At 46.6% G+C, this 21,050-nt stretch overlaps 1 protein-coding gene across 4 annotated transcripts in view; it reads left to right on the top strand.

The window, feature by feature from the left end:
- Positions 1 to 1,799: 1,799 nt before the first annotated feature.
- The window catches only part of LOC144276020 (N-acetyllactosaminide alpha-1,3-galactosyltransferase-like), a 63,564-nt gene continuing 44,313 nt past the window's right edge, over positions 1,800 to 21,050 (top strand). For 2 of the 4 annotated variants that reach the window (XM_077835835.1, XM_077835829.1), the window contains exon 1: positions 2,194 to 2,331. The gene's annotated coding sequence lies outside the window, so the exon portion shown is untranslated. Of the gene's footprint in view, positions 1,925 to 2,187; positions 2,332 to 21,050 lie in introns of those variants that run through there. The other 2 variants (XM_077835830.1, XM_077835831.1) reach the window with 2 other exon arrangements.

Genomic DNA, 21,050 nt, shown 5'->3' with positions numbered 1-21,050 from the left:
GTCCGGTGCCGACCACGAAGAGGCAAGTACATCAATTTTTGGGCTTGGCTGGTTATTACCGGCGGTTTGTACCCCACTTCGCAAGCATTACGACCCCGCTAACGGAGCTCTTGACCAAGGACAGTCCGCCGGGTGCATTGGTCCAACAAGTGCGAGACGGCCTTTCGAACTATCAAAGACCGGCTGTGTAGCGATCCAATACTCTTCAGCCACGACTTTCATCGTGACTTTATTGACCAGACAGATGCCTCAAGCGTTGGGCTTGGGGCGGTCCTCTCGCAGGAGGTGGACGGGGAGGAACACCCAATTGTTTACCTCAGTCAAAAGCTGTTCCCCAGAGAACGGAACTACTCCGTCGTGGAGAAAGAGGCCCTCGCCGTTAAGTGGGCAGTCGATTCTCTCCGCTACTACCTCCTCGGGGGGCCCCCTTTATACTGGTTACGGACCACGCACCTCTGAAGTGGCTTAATAAGATGAAGGACAATAATGCCAGGCTGATGCGATGGTATCTCGCTCTGCAGCCCTATGCTTTCACGATTCACCATCAGGCGGGACGAGACAACGCCAATGTGGATTTCCTATCCCGCCTTGGAGAAGGTGAGGACGCCAGCTCCGAAGAGCGGGAGCTGGATTTGAGGGGTGGGGTATGTAGGGAGCCAGGGTGGCTCCCCTCTGAACCAGAGGGTAAAGAGCCACCCTTGCAGCCTGGGCGGGCGGGGCCAGGCCAAGCTTCCGCCAATCCCCGGAAGGGGAAGGGTGGGACAGGAAGTACAAAGGGTGGGGCCCTCTGCCCAGTGAAGAGAGCACCAGGGAGGGAGGGAGACACAGGCTGCTCCCTCGCGATCCTGCTGCTGACCCAGGCGAAGCCCTGGGCAAGGAGGAGCCTGACCGGGAGGAAGGCCTGTGGCAACCAGGGCTGCCAGCCGCTGAATACCCAGAGGACCTGGAGGGGCCTGATGGCAGCCCGGGCCAGCGTGAGTCCGATACCGAGGGGGAGCGGGGGTGGTCCGCAGCGGAATACGCAGACGAGATGGAGGGACCAGAGCTGCCCGCAGCGGAATACCCGGAGGAGATGGAGGGACCGGAGCGACCTGCCTGAGGGACCGGGTAGGAAGTAGCCCAGGGGCCCAACTACACCATGGGGTGGGTGTGTTTGGCAGCGGGCGCGGACGGCCCCGCTGACCCAGCGGCGGGACTTTCGCCTCCCGCCACTGCCAGGGTCCTGGGCTGGAACGGAGTGGAGTTGGGTGGGCCTGCGTTCCCCTACCCCGGCGCTCCCCTGCCTGAGGGGCGCGCTACTGACTCGTGCTGGCACACCTTCCCCGCTAATTCCCCAACGCCCAGAAGGTGTGGCTGAGGCCTGCCACGGAGACCATAGCTCTCCATCGCCCCTAGGGGCTCGGGGGACCGACACCTGTCACAGGGTATTTTTGTGGATTGTTGGTTTTAAAGCCAGACATATCCTGCTGGAGGAGATGTTTGTTTCCTGGGCAATTACTGCTATTGGAAAGGTGAGATGTTGTTGCAACAGAGCACCAAATTTCTACTTTATCCTTTTCCTAGATATGTTCAGGTCCTGGAAAGGAAAGGCTAGAATACTAATGCACCGAGTTCTCAAAATAAGGTTGCGTCTAGTTTCACTTGTGTCTCAGGTCAGATTATGGGAGTCTATCCTCATTTAGGACTGAAAGCCTGTCCTCTTGTCCCCCTCCCCCCCATAAAACACGATCGTATCTGTACTGAGTTTTTTTCTATTTCATATGTTTTTGCACAATGGCAGGAAGTAAGGCCCTATCTTACAGGAACAGCCCAGCAGATACGCCATCACTTCCCCCTTTCATAATTCTACTTCTGCCCTGATCTGAGGTTTAAAGTTGATCCCTCAATGATCAAATATTAAGGGTGAAAGCTAAGGACAACTCTGGTAAGCATATTGTTAAGTCTGGATGTTTTATGCCCGACTGATATTGAGTGCGGGTGGGGCTGCAGCCTGGGAAAGAAAAGGAATAAAACAATGGTAACATTTGCAAAGTGAACAGGAATTATCAACAGGACACAGTGTTCTGTACTATGACTCGCAGAGCCACTGCAAGGTCCGGGCTCAGTGTGCTGAGACATGTTTGTGCAGGGGAGGAGGAGATAGGGTTGAGTAACGAATAACGGAGAAGAGGGGGAAAAAAATACCAAAACCCAAACAAACAAGTTATATAGCACGCAGACTGGAGTTATCTGCTGCTGGGAGCGGATGGATATTTTCCATTGGGCACGGAGCCATTATGGTGTTATTACAAGGGCTTTATGGCTGGAGGTATTGCAATGGAGGTCTGTAAGGTTGGTTTACTTATTTCCTTCATTTTTAAGTCAGGGAAGAATCCTGCAACATGTTCTGGTTAGAGGGGGGAGTTCTGGAGCTGTGGCTGGCAGTGGCAACAGATATTCTTTATAAAACGTTACTCTGAAGTGTAAAATATTTTACAGAGCTATGTGGGGGGAGGGGGAGAATATGAAGTGCAAAGTAGAAAAACCCCAAATGCTTTCATAGAGTTTTAATCACAGAACTGAAGAAAGGTTTCAGAGTAACAGCCGTGTTAGTCTGTATTCGCAAAAAGAAAAGGAGTACTTGTGGCACCTTAGAGACTAACCAGTTTATTTGAGCATGAGCTTTCGTGAGCTACAGCTCACTTATCCTAGAGCTGAACAGGGCAATAAGAAAGAGAGCAGAATGGACAAAGATAGATGGACAAAGCTCTCCATGGGGGTGGGATGGGGGGGGGGCTCCACATACCAAAAAAAGAGGGGAGGGAAGAGGAAAGTCTTCAGCTTGCAGAAATTTAACTGGCTTTGGGGGAGGGTGTGAGAAGGGGAGTAGAACAACAACATCAAAAAAGCTCATTTATCTGAGTCTAGGGGCAAGGCGGGGGGTGGGGAGGAGCGAACACCAGCCTAGGTAACTTTGATGCTGCGCAAACCCCCCACCAATCCCCCTTCCTCAAAGAATCAAAACCCCAAGAGCTTTCAAACTGTTGCATTCAGAGAAATGTTAAAATATTTCCGAGAAAGTTTAAATACCCTCCCTCTCTCCTTGGCAAAAAAACTAAACTCTGAATAGTGCACAACGCCAAATGACCCAAATGCAAGAAATAGGGAAAATAAAGCTGAGCCATGAAGTACAATCCCAAACTTTCCCGAAGTCTAGGGGTACTGCACACACTCTAGCAGAACTACTCCTCCACAGGGCATATTTGGCCAGTGTCTCCCAGTGTGCGGTTTTCTAACACAAACTGAAAAGCAAAATAATAAAGGGCAAGTTGAAAAAACAGTTACGCTTTCCAGCTGTGGGAGGGCTTGATGATTTTAATGTACAAAGTGGTCAATTTCTGCAGAAATAAATATTTTACACAGGACTTCTTAAAGGAAATTCTCTTATCCACTCTGGGATTTTACACAATCCATTTTGACTGATTAAAAATCCATCCATCTATTGACCAGCATCCTGTTTACTTTTGATATTATTGGCCTAGCAAGCTAGAGAGCATGCTTTGTTTAAGTCCTTTTTTCTGAAACTGAAGACACCAAAGTCTTACCAAAATGTCACACTGAGCGTGCAGCATTTTATATACAGTATGTTTCGTGTTCTGCTGAACGGATCTTGCAGTTTCTTAGTGATCCATAAGGTTTATTTTTGATTTACCGCTACCTCAGCAGTTCACTTCCTGACTGACAGGACGGCCTCATAAGTGCAATTACACTTTGGACGTATATAGCACTTTTCATTGGATAATCTGAAAGTGCTTGATGAAGAAAGGTCACTTTTATTATTGATTTGTAATGTGATAATGCACAGGGGCCTCAGTCACAGATCATTAGCTCTACTGTGCTAGGCACTGTACAAGCATATAACAGAAAGCTAATCCCCACCCAGTTTACAGAAAAAGGAGGAACAGAAGTGATTTGCCCAGGGTCACAATGTGTTAGCGGTGCAGCGTTGCCAACTCTCATTTTGTCATAAGTCTCATGATCATTATTATTTTCCTTAAGCCCCAACTCCTCGTGTCAGGTAGATGTGGGATGATTTCAGCTTTCATTCTTAAAGAACAAGTACGTTTCTAGTCCTTGTGGCTGTAGAGAAAACTTCAAAATGTGACCCCCAGTATGCTCTAAAGGCTCAAAAAGCTGAACACCAAATCTATTATTTACATAACTGGGATTTTTAAAGCCAATCTCACGGTTTTTTTGTGAGCCTGACTCATGATTTTTGAATATTTGGGGTTGGCAATACTGAGAACCAAAGTTTTAATCATGGCTGCTGCAATTCTGTAAATACGAAGGCAGGGGTGGGCAAACATTTTGGCCTGAGGGCCGCATCGGGTTTCTGAAATTGTATGGAGGGCCAGTTAGGGGGTGGGGGCTTGGCCATGCCTGGCTGTTTGAGGAGGCACAGCCTCCCCTATCTGACCCCCCCGCTTCTCGCCCCCTGATGGCCATCCCGGGACTCCTGCCACATCCAACCCCCCCCCCGTTCCCTGATGGCCCCCCGGGGACCCCTGCCCTATCCACCCCCCAACTCTCTTTCCCCTGACCGCCCCCGGACTCCCCGCCCCAACTGCTCCCCGCCGCCCCATCTAACCCCCCTTCTCCTTCCTGACTGCCCCCCCGGGACCCCTGTTCCATTCAACCCCCCTGTTCCCGGCCCTCTGACTGCCCTGACCCCATCCACACCTCCACCCCCTCTATCCAACCCCCCTACTCCTTTCCCCCTTACTGCGCTGCCTGGAGCACCGGTGGCTGGTGGTGTGGCTGCACCAGGACAGGTAGCTGTGCCATGCAGCACAGAGCACCGGGTCAGGCCAGGAGCTCACAGCCCCGCCACCCAGAGTGTTGCACGGGCAGCGCGGTGCACTCAGGCTGCGGGGGAGGGAGAACAGCAGGGGAGGGGCCAGGGGCTAGCCTCCCGTGCCAGGAGCTCAGGGGCCAGGCAGAACAGTCCCATAGTTTGCCCACCTCTCTACTAAGGGTACATCTACATTTAAAATGCTACACAGGCATAGCTGTGCCACTATAGCACTTCAGTGTAGACATTGCCTATGCCGACGGGAAGTGTTCTCCTGTCGGCATGGATAAGCCACCTCCTCGAGAGGTGGCAGCTAGGGCAATGGAAGAATTCTTCCGTCAGCCTAGCTCTGTTGACACTGGGAGTTAGGTCGGCTTAACTACACCACTCAGGGGTGTGGATTTTTCATGCCCCTGAACAATGTAGTAAAGCAGACTTAATTTTCTACTGTAGACCAGGCCTAAGACACACTGCCTCCACCACACTAGTCTTCATTTTCTGGTTTTGGCCAGGCAGGCTACTGCAGGAGAAAAAGCTCTAACGTTGTATTTAGCCACTTTCGCTTGAGAACTGCTGCATCCCAAAAAACGTGTTCGCATTTGACCAGAAGCACGTTACACAAAAAATGAGGTGAAGAGATCTGATCGGCAATCTTAAGGCTGTGTTACAAAATCTCCTCTGACAGCAGTCTAGTGACTTGAGAGGTTCCTCAAAGCCAAACTACTAGCTCAAGATGTTCTCAATATGAACTTGGTGCTTTTATTAGCAGATTTGGAGGAATGGTGGAGAGGAAAAAAAAACTCTATACCTTTTAAGGGGACAGCCATCTTCCCAAATGGAGAGGAAGTAGAGTCCATTCTGGAGGTTAAAATTGGCACCTTCCCAATCCCCTGAGAAGTATCTTTCTTCAACCCTTTCTTCAGGAACTTTCTACAGCCCTTAGAACACATTCTGTGCAGAATCAGACACTGGAGTGACGTGGGTTCCTTCACCCCCATTCCTTTGTTCAAAACAGTGCTACATATTTTTGGACGCTGCAGCAGCCTTTTACAATTGGAAATTTTTGGCAGCATGATCAGGAAGGCCTGCCAGGAAGCCAGTTCCAAGACAACAGCATTCAGCAACAAATCTTCCTTTCAGTCCTTGGCTGGTTGGGAAAGTATTTCTCTCCACCTCTTAGCTCAGCTGTGACTGGTCAGCAGGTCTGAGTGTTTGAACCCAATGTTTGAGCCTGATACATAGTCAGGAGCTAGTAAGAGCTCTGGACATGGTGGTGAAAAATGAAAACAGAATTGATATATGTATTCTAGGGAGGATTACAAGTGGCCCAGGGGGAAAAAACCCTGAAAACTTTCCATATGAAATGGGTCCCTCCTCCTCTGATGGGATTTTTTCTTCATCAGTGGAAGATCTTCACTCTAGGCAAAGTTTCACTATAAACAGAAACACAGTTCAAACACAGCAAGTGCATGGAAACAGTCTGGGTTCTTTTCTATTACACTTATAAATGGTTTCAGAGTAGCAGCTGTGTTACTCTGTATCTGCAAAAAGAAATGGAGTACTTGTGGCACCTTAGAGATGAACAAATTTATTTGAGCATAAGCTTTCATGAGCTACAGCTCACTTCATCAGATGCATTCAGTGGAAAATACAGTGGGGAGTTTTATATACACAGAGAACATGAAACAATGGGTGTTACCATACACACTGTAATGAGAGTGATCAGGTAAGGTGAGCTATTACCAGCAGGAGAGCTGGGGGGAGAAAACCTTTTGTAGTGATAATCAAGGTGGGCCATTTCCAGCAGCTGACAAGAACGTCTGAGGAACAGCTGGGGGGGTGGGCGGGGGGAATAAACATGGGGAAATAGTAGACTGCTGAATTGGAACTAACCTGCAAACTGAACACCATCAACCCAGGCCTGAACAAAGATTGGGAGTGGATGGGCCATCACACAAAGCAAAACCATGGAGTTTTACTAGTTCAGCGTTCACCAGCAACTGATACAAAACCCACAACCTCAACTGTCTCAACCTAATGACACATTTTGCTTCCTCATTCTTGCCACCCCAATTATGGTGTACTTTTGCAAGAGTGTAGGAGCAGTCTCATCTGTTTAGATACTTAGTCTGGTCATAAGACCTAGATTTTGCTGCAAACTTTAGGTTAGAATCAACTCAGTTTCAGAGTGAAACTGTCAATCCACCCCCGTCCCCAAGTTTTGCCTCATTTGATGTCATAACTACTGTACAGGATGTGAAATAACTTCATGCAAATACATACTAAAGAACCTTTTGATGACCCTACTGAGAGTTGCTAATGAAACATGCAACCATGTGGCATTCACTCCAAAACTAGATATATTTTCTTGCAAATATTTTGAAGAGTTGTAATTGTTACATTATCCTTCCAAGTAAACTGTCTGCTTTACTGCTAGTTTTGATCCACACTGAATCTTTTAAGGGTTGGACATCTGGTAATCCTCTTTAAAAAAAATCTTATTGGCAACAGTATGGCAGAGTGTATGGAAGGGGCTGGGGGAGAACCTGTAGCCATTTGGGTTAACCCAGAACCTGTTAAATAGGTTCAGAATTGAGATTAGTTCCCGGGCATAGTTCAAGAGCAAATAAGAAACAACAAGTCCAGCATGTGAGGCTTTCAACATTACAAAAAGCATGAATTTTATAGCACCTACACGTGTTCTGCGTACGTCATGGAAAATCTAGAAAGCCATCAAAAGCTCAGTCTCAGGCTTTGTCATGATATGAAACAGAGGTAACAGATGGAAGCAGGAGGAAGGCTACAGTAAGATAGTTATGTAGTTGCTCAGTTTAGGAACATGCCCCTTTTAGCAGTTCAGTTAAGGTTTTTGGGTTATTTTTTATGAGAGATAGAAGAAGTGTGTAAAATACATTTTGGAGATTCCAAGTGTTTCTAGTTATTCCTGATATTCTGTAGGGTCGTTTACCAACCTCCCCTTCCACATCATGAAGTGGATCTTCCAGGTCTTCCACTAATGGGAACAATTCTGCATTTAAAAAACAAGTCAGTCTTCTTTCTTTGCCCAGTGACATTTGCTGCTTGTACTAAAATGCTAATCTTGCCTCAGACTCTCCCACCACTGAGCCAAACTCATCATCTGCAAAGCGGGCCACATGCAGTGTGGGCTTTGTTACCCCTACGAGTTTTCTTGAGCAGTTTAGGCAAGGTGTGCACTTACTCTGTGCATCTGGGGTTCTTTTTGTCCATTCCATAGTCCTTCAGTGCCAAGTGTCCAATGCCCCCCATCAAAGAAAAAAAATTAGGAAGTGCTTTCATTAACACCTCTAGATTCTTCTGGTCTCACTCTTGACATGGCTGCCACTGAAATAAGATCCCTCTCTGAAGTTGTAGGCTGCTCCTCCTGGGCCCTGACAAATTGCTGTCAACTGACTGACCATCAGTGCCTAATCAGTGATGACCTGTGCTCTTCCTTTGAATCCCTGAACTGTGATTTTTTTAAAAAAAATGGATTTAAGAGTTGACACACCCTGAAGATAACTTATCGGGTAAGAGCATCAAAATCAGATACCACAGCACTCATAAAAATAAAGCAGATTCACATTGTGACTGATTTTAACAAGCAAAAGTCTTATTTTTATAATAGAGTTTGTAATATATAATAGGTTTCAGAATAGCAGCCGTGTTAGTCTGTATCCACAAAAAGAACAGGAGTACTTGAGGCACCTTTGTTAGTCTCTAAGGTGCCACAAGTACTCCTAATATATTATACACACTCAGCCCTATGAAAGAAGGCTGCTGAATGAGCCACTTCTCTGCTTTCTAGAGCCCAGCCATCAAGGAAAAACAGGGTAAAATATGTGTTTGGAAATTAGGTGCTGTATTCTACTCAGATTACTTCCAAATCAGGATCACGGTATTGACATTGATGTGAAAATGATGTGAACAGAAAATGCAGGCTTTGAAAACAAAACTAACATGGCTTTGACTCACTACCTCAAACACTTTCTGTTTGTGCAGTTAAACCTTTAGGATTGTACAGCAGGATAAAAGATTAGAGCAGCAAGATATGAAAAGGACCTATTAGCTCAAATCCACCTGTTTGCCATAGCAGGATACGTTCCCCTAACAGAGAATATATCTGAGACCACCACCACCTACTGAGGTGACCAGAGGAGCCACCTCACCCTAGATGCTACGAGGGCCCACTAAACTATGCAGGAGCTTCTAGGATGCTAACTGATCCCCAGATTCAGGAACTACTCTGGGAAGTGAGGATGCAAGGTTTTAAAATGAGTGATGAGAATCTTTAACTCATGTATCTTTGGAGATTAATAGGGAGTGGAGCAGCGTTAACAGATGGTTGATAGCAGTTTTCATATGCTGGTCTGGAAACTGGTTTCAAGAGGTTTTTTTTTAAAGTGACTTACTTAAACACTGCCTTAAATACACTAGCAGATTAATAAACCAGTTATTGAAATAGTTTTGCTAGCAGATGTGAAGATATCAGAAAGTACTGTAAATGGAACAAATACATTGTGTAATCACTGGACTGGATGTAGTTGCATTTGTTATTGTCAATTAATTTTGTGCTGAAGTTTGAACACACTTCTGAAAGCAAAAGTTTGTTCCAGTACATTTCCACCCCCTGCTGCTGAGGTTACACAGTTAACCACTGATATTTTTAACTCATGCTACAAAACAAATTATAAACAAAAAACTGCTGCTGCCTTTTTCCTGTTTGCAGACTGTGATGCAGGAAAGAGTCTGGTAACTGTCAAATAAGAAAAGTGAGAAGGGATAAGAAATGCCAAATAAGGCCCTAAACTATGGGTACCATCAGGCAAACTTATTTTCTGATCCTGGTCACAGAGCTATCTAAAAGTTACAATATATGAGGTCTAAAAAACAAAAGCTACTAGCTACAGCTATTCACACTGAGGAAAATTAATTCGTGTCAAAAGCCTGTCACTGAGGAGGCTCTGCCCCAGGACACTTCACATTCAGGCATTTTAAGCGCTCTAGAAAAAAGAAAAGGAGTACTTGTGGCACCTTAGAGACTAGCCAATTTATTTGAGCATAAGCTTTCGTGAGCTACAGCTCACTTCATCGGATGCTGTAGCTCACGAAAGCTTATGCTCAAATAAACTGGTTAGTCTCTAAGGTGCCACAAGTACTCCTTTTCTTTTTGCGAATACAGACTAACACGGCTGTTACTCTGAAACCTAAGCATTCTAGTACATTCCGGTGTGAGATCTCTGCCACTTTGCCCATATTTCTAAGTGGGAAGGAGATCTGGAAGAAGGGGAGAACGATTGTTTATATGAATAGAAGTGTTAGAATAATGAACCATTAATGTGATTAAGGGTCTATGTTTATTTGCTTGTTTACTCAGCATTCTCTACATAAAGCAGAAGTCTCTGCAAAACAGAGTTTTCTCCCTTAAGTTATATTTTCTATATTGGGAGGGTTTCTGTGCAGATATTTAGTCATTTATGGATGTTCTCCTGATGAAGCTTTATACTATAAACTTGCAGTTTGATGGTGATAGGCATAACTATTTATATGAAGAGGGTACATTGAATATGAAATAAAATTGTTGAACTATGCAGAAGGAAAGAAATGTTAAAGTTCTACATGGCTTTTACTAGACTTTTGCAAAACACTCAGCTAGAATGCTTTCTTGTCACTGTAGCTTTAGAATTTGCCTACATTGATAGTGAGGTTGGTAAGCCACAGTGTTCATATTTGTTTGTACAACAATTAGTAGAGCTAGGCTCCAGTCTACATTAGGGACTTTGGAATAGTACCCAATCGCTCTCTTTCCTTAATTTAGATTACAGTAGCATCCAGAGTCAGGACTTGAAGCCACTAACATCTGTTATTCAGCTTCTGATACTAACATCTGTGATCTCAGTGTCTCCATCAGTAACATGGAGATGATACTCTCACACTTTCACAGGGATATAGTGAGGATCAGCTAATGCTTACCATATGCTTTAAGATGGGGAGCACCATATATATGCTATTGAGATGCCATGAGACCGTCCCCCAATGAGGGAAAAACTGTCCCCCTGCCTTCGTATGGCTTACATTGAGAGAGGATTGGGTATCATTTTAGTCTTTATGGAAAGCTATTTTGAGATTTTCTGCTTAGTTGGTCTGTTTGGTACAGAGATGTGTATAAAGCAGCGGTTTCCAACCATTTTTCATTTGCGGACCCCTAAAAATATTTGAATGGAGATGCAGACCCCCTTTGGAAATCTTAGTCTGCAGACCCCCAGAGGTCGACAGACCACAGATTAAAAGCCACTTGGTAAAGCATACAGTTAAAGCTTTGATAAAGTTAACATACTTCAGCACTTCATTTTCAGTATTACATGGGATTCATAAATCTACAGTACTACTTTGGTAGTTGACTGAATTTTAAAATCAGATTCCAGCCTAGAGAGAAACTACAGTCCCAAAGTGCTACACTTACACTAAACTGAATTAACATGAGTGCGTAATGAAAATGCAAGTCTTAGCCCTCCACAATAGAAGTAGAGTCTTTTTAAGAAGACAAAAGAGATAAGTGGCTTAGGGTTCCTATCCAGAAAATAAGATTCCACATAGCTGCTAGCCAGTGAAAGCTCAGATTTCTGAGCACTAGTGTCATGGAGGCCATTCTGGAGTTCGAAGGGATTTTCTTAGTTTCCAACTGCCACAGAAATCTGCCTGAGATATCTGCAGCTATCTACAACAACTAACTCTCAGGTCGGGAGTCTGACCAGCTTTTTCAGTGTTGTTAATCATGGGCTTACTGGGGATGTCATTGAAGGGATTGTCACAAACACCTTCAGTATTCTTGTATGGAAATGGATTATTCTTCCACAGCTAACCAATCAGTAGTTAGATAGTGAAGAACTGCAGAGAAGCACCAGACCAAAAAGATTAGATCTCATGGCAAGCAGCTCCATTTTGTTACAACCATTCTCCTGACGCAACCAGCATATTTGTCAAGCAGGCATTGTGGAAAAAAGGCAGCAGAAAAGGCCCTCTTCTCTCAACAATTGTGTTTTACCTTTCTTTCTCTTCCCGTTCTAGGCCAACTACCTCCTCTTCTAACTATTACCTTCTCTTCCTTTATTCACTCAGAACTTGCCAAAGGAAATTATAGAAAGCTGAAAAGACTGAAGTCTATAACAGTTGAGAGAAGCCAGGAATAACCCTTAGAGAAAACTAGAGAGTTCTTTCCCCATCTGTTTTTCTAGCCCAGTTCACCTGCGGGATTCTGTGATGCGCAAGTGAGATGCAGTAGTTTGTTATACATTCTAAGAGACTCCCCCCCCTTACTCTTTTAGGAATTTTAAATAGATGAATAATTAGTTAAGTGAAGGAGCCTGCTGGCCTTGGAGAAGTAAGGTTGGTTGAATTCTTACCAGGAAGGAACAAAGGTCAGAACAGGAGCATGAAGCAGGTGGTAGTGCTGTACTCAGTAAGGGAAGAATTTAGTGTTAATCAAAAGTAGTTCCATTAACATCAGCGAAATGAAGTTAATCTGGATTTCAATGTTATAATCAAAGCAGAATTAATCGGTTTTCAAGCAGTTGGGAAGTTAGGATGTGGTTGCTACATGCTACAGGAGAACTCTTAAGAAGCAGGATTCCTAAGAATGACTGAGATTTTATCTTTGTATTTATAGTTGTTCATTAGTTGGGGCTGTGGTGTTTTCTGACACTGCCAGAGACTTCAGGTCACCATGACTGACCAATCCTTGGAAAACATTAGAAGAACTGAATATATCTGCATAACAGAATCCCAGAGTCAAAAATGCCTAAGTGAATGGGACCTCAAGCGGTCATGTAATCCAACCCCCTGCACTTAGGCAGGAGTAATTATACCTAGACCAACCCTGCAGGTGTCTGCCTAACCTTTTCTTTAAAACCTCCAGAGATTCCACAGCCTTCCTTGTTAGCCAGTTCTAGTGTTTAACTATCCTTGTAGTTGAAAAAAGTTTTCCTAATCTCCAACAGAAATCGCCCCTGCTGCAAACTGAGCTAGTCACCTCTTGTCCTATCCTCGGTGGACACTGAGAACAATTGATCGTTGCCCTCTTTATAACAACCTTTTACATAGTTGAAAACTATCATGTTCCCCCTTAGACGTCTTTTTTTAGACTATGGATGCACAATTTTCTAAACCTTTTATTGTTTTTGTTGCTCACCTGTGAACTCTCTCCAATTCGTTCACATCCTTATTTAAGTAAAGTGCCCAAAACTGGACACTATATTTCAGCTGAGGCCTCACCTATGTCAAGAGGGTGAAACAATTACTGCCTTTTGTTTTACATACAACACTCCTGTTAATGCCTCCCCAAATGACATTTGCCTTTTTTGCAGCATTACTCATATTCAGTGTGTGATTCACTATAGCCCCCAGCTCCTGTTTCTGCAGTGCCGCTGCCTGAACAGTGATTGCTGCCGGACATGCAGGCTTGTTGCCACTTGATCTGCTGATGTGTGGCACCATAGGCATAGCTTGACTTCTATACTGGGGGGCAGGAAACTTAATACTCATAGGTATAGGTCTAATTTCCTCTTTTTTTTAAAGTAGTACTTAAATAGCAAGTCGGGGTGGAGGTGGCACTCTCGCCCCGAGCCACATGTGGCTGACCAGCCCCACCACGCAGCAGGACTCAGGAGGGATTGTCATCTCCACATGGCGTCGCCACTTTCCCCCCAAACATTCCCTCCTGTCACCCATTCCCAGCTCCTGGCAAACAGAGGCTAGGGACACCATCCCTGTCCTCCATGAATTTATCATGAATGGAAGCATGCTGAGGAGGAAAAAGAGGCTGCCCACAGGAGAAAAATGGAGGCAAAGGAAAATGAAATGGAGGCTGCCCACAGGAGAGCTATGGAGGCAAAGGAAAAAGAGGGGAAGCATACACTGGAGATGGAGAAGGCAAAGGCTCAGCAGAATATACCAACAAACCCTAGCAATCCTTCTCCAGGTACCACTTCCCATCCCAGAAATTTCCCCACCTACAAGGCAGGCAGTGATACTGAGGCCTTCTTAGAAAACTTCGAAAGGGCCTGCCTTGGGTACAGCATCTCTACAGACCAATACATGGTAGAGCTGAGGCCGCAGCTCAGTGGACACTTAGCTGAGGTGGCGGCTGAAATGCCTAAGGAACACATGAACAAGTATGAACTGTTTAAAACCCAGGTGAGAGTCAGAATGCAGCTAACACCCGAGCATTCCTGTTGGCGGATCAGAGCCCTAAGGTGGAAACCAGACGTGTCATTTACCCGACATGCCTACCACATTGTGAAACACTGGGATGCCTGGATAACAGGAGCAAGTGTTAAATCTCCAGAAGATTTGCCCTTCCTAATGCAAATGGAGCAGTTCTTAGAGGGTGTTCCTGAGGAAAAAGAAAGATACATCCTAGATGGGAAGCCCACAACTGTAATCGAGGTGGGGGAGATGGCAGAAAAGAAAAAAACTAGTAGCAGTTGGGGCGAATATCAGAAGGGGCAAACCGGAACAAAACGGGTGGAGGGAGGAGAAAGGAACAATCCTGGTCGCAGTTGGAACGGATACCAGAAGGGACAAACTCAGACCACACCATACTACCAGGGACAGCCCAAGGCCCCAACTACAACCCAAGGAACACTCCAGACACCTTATCGTTGTGCCACACCGTTCTCCAGCAACCCACCTCGCCCCAGTGACCCGTCAGCTGAACGATGTTTTAAATGTAACGAGCCGGGGCGTGTAAAGGCCAACTGCCCCAAGAACCCCAACAGATTACAGTTCATTGCACTGGAATCACACCAGAGGTCCTCAGGCCCAGATGCCTCCCAGATACCCTCGGAGCGGAGGGAAACTGTGAGTGTGGGCGGGAAGAAGGTCACTGCGTGGAGGAACACCGGAGTGCAAGTGTCGGCTATCCATGCTTCCTTAGTGGACCCCAATTTAATCAACTCAGAGATCCAAGTAACAATTCAACCCTTCAAGTCCAACTCTTTCAATTTGCCTACAGCCAAGTTGCCTGTCCAGGAATGTGGACTTTTGCAGTCTATGATGATTATCCCATCCCCATGCTGTTGGGGGAAGACTTGGCCAATCATGTGAAGCTAACCAAGAGGGTGGGAATGGTCACCTGCAGCCAAGCTAAGCAAGCTGTCATGCCTAGCTCTGTTCTGGAAACTTCAACCAGGACCCGGTCAGAGGTAATGGAACCGGACCCCATGCCAACGTCTGCAACGGCAGTAGTGGATCCAGTCCCAGACACCCAGACAGAGCCAGTCCCAGAACCGGAACCAGCGGAACAACCAGCACCAGAACCATTGCTGGCACTTGCAACCCCAACACCAGCGGGCCCCACCGAACCTGCACTGGCAGCAGCAGATAACCCTACACAAGAAGCTCAGCCGAAGCCTAAACCCCAATGTAGTGCACCAGTGGAAAGCAGTTCACAGTCAATGGAAACAGCCCCATCCCCTACATCGCTTCCAGGGGGACCAAGCCTAGGTCCACAATCCAATGATTAACAGTGAGATCTTGAATTCACTTGGTGTTCTGTGCAGAGCCAGTGTTGTGAGTGGAGCTCCAAAGTGATGTGTTTTCATTCACCAGTGTTGTTGAGAAGGCAGGCTGCTACCTTCTGCACTGATTGGGACAGATTTTCAAAAGTTCATCACCCACAATCAAGGACGCATTTTTGAAACCAAACATGTTGAGCAATTTTGAAAATCTGGCATGAATTGTAGATGTTGAACACTTGAAAATCTGGCCCTATGTGCTCAGCAGCAGTAAGGAGTCAAGGAGATCTGATTTCCCAGTCTGGGAGTAGATCCTCTACAGTGGAGGGTGATCTGGTACTGGTTGCTAGGACTTCCAAGAGATTCCCCTTCTCCTCCAATATCATCTCCATATTGCCTGGGTTCAGCTTCATGCAAGTACTGATTCTAAGCAGGACAGTAGGGAGATGGTACAATTGAGGTTGAAGACAAAAGAGTAGCAGAGTGGGGTGTCATATTGAGGGATTTGAGACCCTGGTGTCTCACAAAGATGCCCATTGGCTCCATGAAGACATTTAAAAGGATGTGGGAGAAGACTGAGCATTTCAGGATTCCACTGGGGAGTATTTAGGAGGTAAAAGTACAGATGCCATTCTCTGTGAGAATCCTATGTCAGCCTGTCAACACGGGCTCCATCTCCGAGCTGAGATACTAGAATGCCATGGTCAACAGTAGGAAATATCACCAACAGATCTAAAAGGACAAATATTTTTTATTATTTAACTTGCTTATTATAGTAGAGCGTAACGGCCAATAACGAATGGGGCCCCATTGTGCCAGCCACTGTATAAATGCAAAGTAGTAGATGTGCCTGTCCCAAAGAGCTTGCAATCTAAATACACAAGACAGATACGGGTTGAGGGAGGGGAATAACACACAAGTAGAGTGAACAATGTGACAGCAGCAAATATCACACTAGTTCCACTATTTTTTAATTCTTGTTGTTGGTTTTGGTGGGGTTAGTTAGGAGCGGGATAAGCTAAATGGAAAAAAAAGTTGGGGGAATCAGTGCAGGGAAGAAGAGGGTAAGAGGGGTAGGTGCGGAGTGAAGCTGAGGTGAAGAGACTGCGGGGGAGGAGGAGCAGGAGGGCTGGAGCAAACAGACAATCAGCACAGGGCAGAGAAAGTCCACATAAAACTGCAGAGTTCTCTGAATGACGGGAGGTCCAAAGGTCCCTTCCTGGCTGGAGAGTCTGGCTAGCTCCTCTCTACAGCCCATATGGGGGTGGGGAGGCACTTCCTGGGTCCTAATGTCCCAAATCCTATGTGTGTGTTTGTGGGTATCCTGCACAGTTCTGGTCTGGGGAAGGGGTGGCCCAGGCTGGGCCCCATTTTACTCCCTCTCCCCAAGTGCAGAAGTCTCTGCTTTGCCTGCTTCTGCCCCTACCCAGTGAACTCTCTGGCCCTGTGCCTATTTTTATTCAGCTCCCTGATCTGTATACTTTCCTGGAATTTACTTCTGGGATTTCACTCTGTCCCTCCTCCAGTTCAGCTGTAACGTCTGTCCTATGCCTTTGAATCCAAGGATAGGGTTCTCCTGTTGCTTCCCTCCAGGGAGTCAAAACTGCTCACCCGAGGGCAGGGGCCCTAGAAGGTTATCAGCCAAGTGGGACCTGTTTAGCTATGAGAACCAGCAGCTGGCCAAGAGAAAAAAACAACAAATTTATCAAGTAAATGTCCTGTAATCCTGGCGGGATCGGGAGGGGTTGCTGATTGCCTCATATAGCGCTGAACCGGAATTGGGTCTGCAGGCCCCAGTCCCAACAGACACTGAGAAACCCCAAATTGGAGACAGCCTGAGTACCGAACAAGAGAAGCAAGACAGCAGTCTGCTGAAAGCCTTCCCCAAGCTCTTTACAGCCTGACCAGGACAAACCTCCCTCATGCAGCACACGATCCTGACAACCCTGGGGAAGATCATCCATGAGAACACTTGGCCTCTGCTGCAGTAAATGTGAGGGAGAGTGAAGAAGGAGGTCTGAGCCATAATAGAACTAAGGGTAATCAAGGCACAGCCCCATCATTCTGGTCCCGAAACCCGATGGAACCCTCAGGTTCTGTATAGACTTCAGGAGGGTGAAAGCCATATCTAAGTTGACGCGTACCTGATGCCTTGGGCCCATGACCTGTTTGACCAGGTGGGCGATGCCAATTACATTACCACTCTAGACCTCACAAAAGGATACTAGCAAATCCCACTGGATCTGACCTCCAAGGAGAAGACAGCCTTTGCCACCCCAGCAGGACTATACTAATTTACCAGAATGCCCTTTGGGCTCTATGGGGCACCAACCACCGTGATGGACCACATCCTATGACCACATGCATCTATGCTGCCACCTACTTGGATGATGTGGTTGTGTATATCAGTAACTGGGGGGGACCTTCCCAACCAAGTGGTGGCCATCCTCTGAGCCTTACACAGCGCTGGGCTCACGGCAAATCACATCAAATGCAAACTAGGCTGAGAAGAGACCACCTATCTAGGATACACCCTGGGCGGCAGTCAAATCCACCCCTTTGTTGGTAAAGTCCAGGCCCTACAGATCTATCTACCACTGTCAACCAAGAAGCAGGTACGACAGTTCTTGGGGTTGGTGGGCTATTATTACCACTTTGTCCTCAACTTCTTATTGCTCGTGGCCACATTATTGAGCTTCTGAAGAACAGCCCCCAACAAATTTCACTGTATGGAAGATTGCATCTGAGCCTTCCAGGCACTTATAAACTGCCTGTGCCAAGAACATGTGCTGTTCAGCCCTGTCTTCTCTTGAGAGGTTCATCCTCCAAACAGATGCCTTGGAGGTATGGCTGGGAGTGCTCCTTTCCCAAGAAGTTCAGAGGGTGGAGCACCCCATTATAGGAGGCCCTCACTGTCAAGTTGACAGTAGATACCTTGCGGTATTATCTGCTGGGAGCCCCTTTTACACTAGTGACTAACCATACCCCATTGAATTGGCTGCATACTACAAAAGAGACCAAGTACCATGAGGTGGTACTTGACCTTTCAACGATTCACCTTTTCAGTTTGACATCAAGCTGATAAGACACCCCTAAATGCAGATTTCTTTTCCAGGGTTGGGGAAGGTAAAACTGCCATCTCCAATGCCTCAGAGATTGACTTAAGGGGTGTGTTTGGGTAATGAGATGTAGTGGCCTCATTTTGTCCATTAATTCACTGTGTTGGACGTGGTTAGCCCCGCCCCATCCCACTCGCAGGAACCATAAGGGCCAGGCTCTGCAGCTCTGCAGTTGAGATCAGACCAAGGAAAGAGTCTGAAGTCCTTTCCAAGGAGCCGAACCACCTGTGGAGCCCATGACTGGCTGGGGCGGGTGACAACACTCATAAGCCAGCCTGGAGAGAAGGCAAGCCGTGGCCCCAGGAGACAGAGGAACCCAGAGGGAGCTGCTCGACGTGGAGACAGGGAACCAGGTCCCAGCAGTTGTGGAGCAACCCAGCCAGACACCAGTAGGAAGCAGCCCAAGTAAACGAGACACTGGACCTGTTGCATTGCCAAGACTTGAGCCAGCAACCTCCAGCAGGTGACTGGACTAGATGACCTCTTGAGGTCGCTTGCAGTCCTACAAATCTATGATTCTATGATTCTTTGTTTCTCCATCAGCCCAGCTTCAAGGGCCCTAGGCTGGGACCCAGTGAAGCAGGATGGGCCAAGTTCCCCCTATCCTTTCCCCCACACTCGAGGTTGGATGAGCACTAACCCCTAGGCCAAAGGGCCTGAGCTAGTGACTGTGTTTGCTCAGCCCACACCCAGAAGGTCTGAGCCTTTGACTATTTATCAGTTTAACCAGGGGTGGGCAAACTTTTTGGCCTCAGGGTCACATTGGGGAATAGAAATTGTATGGCGGGCCATGAATGCTCATAAAATTGGGGTTGGGGTACCAGAGGGGGTAAGAGCTCTAGGGTGGGGCTGGGGATGAGAGGTTTGGGGTGCAGGAGGATGCTCCGTGCTGGGCTCAAGGGGTTTGGAGAGCAGGAGGAGGATCAGGGGTGCGGCAGGGAGTTGGGGTGTGGGGAGAAGCTCAGGAGCGCAGGCTCCGAGGAGCGCTTCCCTCGAGCGGCTCCCAGAAGCAGTGGCATGTCCCTTCTCCAACTCCTACATGTGGAGCAGCCCCCCACCCTCAGAGTGGGGCCACACAGCTGCTTCCGGGAGCTGCATGGTGCAGCCCCCAACCCTGCACCCCGGAGTGGGGCCAGGACTGGATATCCCAGGCATTTCCACAAAACTACTACTATTAATGATAATAGTGTGCTTTCTATTTTTATTTTTGCTATTTTAACCCTTTGGAGACTCCAAATATATTTATATGTTGACCTTGACATTCATTTGGATGTGAGTCAGGAAAATGCAAGTATGCTAAGGAATAATGTGTGATTTTTACTATAAAACACATCAGTATAGGAGTTATTGTGTCTACATACCATTGGCCTCCACTGGATAAAGTTAGAACCGTTCAGCCGTGTGTCATAGACCCTGTATTGCTAAAGGATAATCTCATTTGGTTGATATGACAGAGGCCTCTGCTTTTTGAACAAGAAGATCTAAGAACTTTCCGTTCTTGCTACTGTGAAATTCCAAGTAGCCACGTTTCAATTTCACGCTTAAAAATAGGTAAGAATAGACTTGAGGGGTTGTTTGTTTTTTTCAGTTATTCTTGCCTGTTTTGTTCAGGATCAGGGCTATTATTAGTAGAAAAGAGGATTTTCTAAAAATCTTTAATGTAAGATTTGCTGGTGTGATGGGGATGTTCACTCCACACCAGTACTCATAGAATCATAGAATCATAGAATATCAGGGTTGGAAGGGACCCCAGAAGGTCATCTAGTCCAACCCCCTGCTCGAAGCAGGACCAATTCCCAGTTAAATCATCCCAGCCAGGGCTTTGTCAAGCCTGACCTTAAAAACCCCTAAGGAAGGAGATTCTACCACCTCCCTAGGTAACGCATTCCAGTGTTTCACCACCCTCTTAGTGAAAAAGTTTTTCCTAATATCCAATCTAAACCTCCCCCTCTGCAACTTGAGACCATTACCCCTCGTTCTGTCATCTGCTACCATTGAGAACAGTCTAGAGCCATCCTCTTTGGAACCCCCTTTCAGGTAGTTGAAAGCAGCTATCAAATCCCCCCTCATTCTTCTCTTCTGCAGACTAAACAATCCCAGCTCCCTCAGCCTCTCCTCATAAGTCATGTGTTCTAGACCTCTAATCATTTTTGTTGCCCTTCGCTGGACTCTCTCCAATTTATCCACATCCTTCTTGTAGTGTGGGGCCCAAAACTGGCACAGTACTCCAGATGAGGCCTCACCAATGTCGAATAGAGGGGAACGATCACGTCCCTCGATCTGCTCGCTATGCCCCTACTTATACATCCCAAAATGCCATTGGCCTTCTTGGCAACAAGGGCACATTGTTGACTCATATCCAGCTTCTCGTCCACTGTCACTCCTAGGTCCTTTTCCGCAGAACTGCTGCCTAGCCATTCGGCCCCTAGTCTGTAGCGGTGCATTGGATTCTTCCGTCCTAAGTGCAGGACCCTGCACTTATCCTTATTGAACCTCATAGGATTTCTTTTGGCCCAATCCTCCAATTTGTCTAGGTCCTTCTGTAGCCTATCCCTCCCCTCCAGCATA

This window comes from Eretmochelys imbricata, chromosome 16, assembly GCF_965152235.1.
Source record: "Eretmochelys imbricata isolate rEreImb1 chromosome 16, rEreImb1.hap1, whole genome shotgun sequence".
In the NCBI taxonomy this organism is placed as follows: Eukaryota; Metazoa; Chordata; order Testudines; family Cheloniidae; genus Eretmochelys; species Eretmochelys imbricata.
Note: the sequence above shows the minus strand (reverse complement) of the source record. Positions and strands in the feature narration are given on the sequence as shown.